Source organism: Anopheles darlingi, chromosome 2, assembly GCF_943734745.1.
Source record: "Anopheles darlingi chromosome 2, idAnoDarlMG_H_01, whole genome shotgun sequence".
Lineage (NCBI taxonomy): Eukaryota > Metazoa > Arthropoda > Insecta > Diptera > Culicidae > Anopheles > Anopheles darlingi.
The window spans coordinates 27,324,403-27,327,649 of record NC_064874.1 but is presented as its reverse complement, the minus strand read 5'-3'; the positions used below and the strand labels follow the sequence as shown (position 1 = coordinate 27,327,649).

Below are 3,247 nucleotides of genomic sequence, written 5' to 3'. Positions count from 1 at the left end.
CGCTAGAAGGAATAGGGAACGACGACGACGACGACGACGACATCCGCTCTTCCTATTGTTTCCACGCACAACCCAGCAGCAGGACACATACCGAGCAGGGGTAGATCCGAGTTTGCGTTGCTCGTCGTCCGTGCGACGGCCGTGCCTCCTCGTTTCACTACGTGTGTGGTGCTCTGCTGTGTGTCTGGCAGCAGCAGTAGTAGTAGCAGAAGCAGCTGGCAGGTGACGGTCATCCTCAACATACACATACACTACACTCGGCCTCCCCCAGTCTGTGTCACAGTCCGGCCGCTGCGGCTACCTTTAAATTAATGACCAGAAGAGAATCCCTCGCTCGATGGTTTTTTTACTGCTGATCCGTTCATTAGTATTTGTCCTGCCTGTGTGAGTCTGTGTGTTTGTGTGTGTGTGTCTTGTGTCTTTTTGGGTTGTGAATGAGCAGAAGCGGAGCAGGAGAAGTGAATGTGAGTCCTCGGGATGTGTCCGCCACCACCGTCCTCGTCGTCGTCGTCGTCGTCGTCGTTGTCGTTGTCGTCCATCAGTGTCGTCGATCTCACACAAGAGGGAAAACTTCGGCCCGAGCTAGTAGCGCTCGTCGTCGTCTTCGAAACCGACGTCCCGTGTGACGAGTTAAAACAGTTAAACGAAAACGAAAAGAAAGAAAAAAAGCCAGCCAGCGAAAGTAGTGAAGGCAGCAGCAGCAGCAGCAAAAGAGTGGCAGCGTGCGTGCGTGCGTGCTTGAAGTGAATGTGAGTTTTGAAGAGAACACCAGATTTCAATAGAGAAACGTCAAGGATAACGACGACGACGACGACGACGACGTGCACTGGACGGTGTGTGGCAAAGGGGCAAAGCAACCCGGGTGACGGGCAAGGGAGTGCGGTTGAGAAAATATCTCTCGGAAAAACCCTTTTCCGGCCCAATGTTTCGATGGTGGTTCTACGCATTAAGCCCCAGGTGTTTTAGCGTCCGGTTTTCTAAAGTTCGCACAGAATGTGCTGCACTACAGCAGACACCACGTATGTTTGCGATTGTCTATCGCTGCGGCTCCGATGTGCTAGTGTTTGCAAGTTATAGATAGAACGAATGGCCCCCGGTGGGGTGGGGGTGCCCAGAGTGACTACTTTTCCGTTTTTTTCCCCTGGATGCTTCATCTACTCGCTTACTGGTGCTGTTACCTCTACTTAATCACACACACTGGCGCACACACACACACACACACCCAGGCACGCATATGTATACTACATAATAGTAGTTCATTGTCAGCCTGAGTCAAGTTCCTCCCCGGAAAGTAACATATCAGTCCTTGCTAAGGAATGCGATGCTCAGTGTGTGTGTTGGTACGTGATCAATGGTCAGCAAATGGTTAGCGAGGCCACATGCGACAACTTCTCCTCCTTCTCCTTCCCTCCTCCTCTACCTCCTCCTCGTTGGTGAGCCTGAAAGAGGCTATTTGTGAAACACACATTGCGTTACTTTGACGTAAACCTTGCCCATCCCCCCAACCGTATACCCTTCAGATACACACCAGCGAGAGAAAAGCTGCAATTTTGCTTCATTGTTGCCCTGTGTAGTGTAAGTGTGCGAATGAGTATGTGCGTGTATGTGTGCTAGCTATCGTTAAACGATTTTAGTTCAATCCGTCCTCGTCCTGCCAAGTTAGTCTCTCCCGTAGCATGAGGTGTTCTCTGGTCTTTTTGGTAGGTCGTCCAGCTGACGGACGTTCGCTGAATCATCTGTACCTTCTACTGCGACTACTCAGTGGACACATGAGCGCATCAATCATTTGCCTAAAAAAAGAGAAAGAGAAGAGATAAGAGAGAGAAAGACAGAGATAAAAAAAGAGTGAGAGAGAGGGGAAAAGACGGAGAGAGAAAAAGAGCAAATGACACAAAGAGTATGAACTGTACTGTGAGTGCGAAGGAAGTGCGGATATCCCGGTGTGTTGTCCTGTCCGTGCCGTGATAATGTTAGTAACCGTAGAGTTCGCTGCAAGTTGTTGCAGATGACAGATGGTGCAACACAATGGCGGAACTGTCAGATTCCCAAAAAGGGGGCCTGCCGGCCAACCGGTAGTAGTTTGTCATACCAGAAGATAACCTTGAGCGCCCGTAGTTAGTAACTAACTGGAGAAGATGCGTATTGATCGCTCTTTCGCACAAAGTTCCTAAAAAGTTCCCGAGTGTACCATACTCAAGGAGCAGGGAGCAATCAGTAGTACCGTTGATGGCAATCGTTGGGACGTTGCGACAACTGAACTTGAAGACCCTCGATATCGATTTCGACCAGGCGCTTCCACTGCACACTGATGGTCGTCGTCCGGTTTCCATATCCCGTCATTAATTTGTCCTGCGTTTACCGCGCTGTGTCCTGGCGTGTTCGAGTGTTTGAGGGAATCTGCTTCGTAGAATGACGGAAGGAAAGGAGGTACTCATTCGTACTGGTGGCTTCGTCATCATGCATATGCAAATCTCCAGTCCAAAAAGGCACCGGAGAGGGGACGGAGGATGGTCGTGCAAGTATGCGACCATCACAGACACACCTATACAGTGACCCAAAACGGTGACCGAAGCCATGCGATCCGGGCAGTGGCTGTCCAGATGTGGATTTCCCAGTTATATTAGCCAGCGCACGTCATTCCACGTACCGTGCCGTGCCGTGAGTGCGTGACGGCTCCCCGGTGGTTGCGTGTGGCTCAGGGCCAGTGACGTCCTTTCGGGTTGTGCTTTTCCCTGGAGTACCATTAACCTCATCCAGCTGCACGAAGTTGGTTTCCACCGGGCACACAATGTGTCCGCTGGGGACTGTTATGCTCTCGCTCCAATCGTGCTCGCCCGGAAGCGGAAGAAGCAGGAACTCGACTAGAAATGGAAGGAGTAAATGATAAATAGCGGCGTACTGGAAAGTAAAATAATACGATGTTAGGTTCCGTAGTGGTCCATGTGGTCCAAGCGAGAAGGGTTGCGGGAGCGGAAGGAAAAAGAAGCGAGAGCGAGAAAGCTAGGAAGAGAAAGAATGAGAAAACGGTGATAGATAAAGTACCAGGAAGGTACTACGCATCCTTAGTACTAGCCAATAACTCGCAATTCGGCATTACGGACCAACAACGTGATGTCGCGCCGAAAGGTCAGCGGAAAACATCGAACTCAACAATGACCACAGATCGCCATCATAGCGTGTGTGTGTGTTTGTGGGGTGGGGGGGGGTTTAAAACAACAAAGTGAAAATGAGAACATCGTCGTTGTCG

The 3,247-nt window shown here is 50.6% G+C and overlaps 1 protein-coding gene across 1 annotated transcript in view; it reads left to right on the top strand.

Annotated features, from left to right (window-relative positions):
* The first annotated feature begins 537 nt into the window (after positions 1-537).
* The window catches only part of LOC125959153 (junctophilin-4), a 15,757-nt gene continuing 13,047 nt past the window's right edge, over positions 538-3,247 (top strand). The window contains exon 1 of the mRNA XM_049691962.1: positions 538-749. The gene's annotated coding sequence lies outside the window, so the exon portion shown is untranslated. The remainder of the gene's footprint in view (positions 750-3,247) is intronic.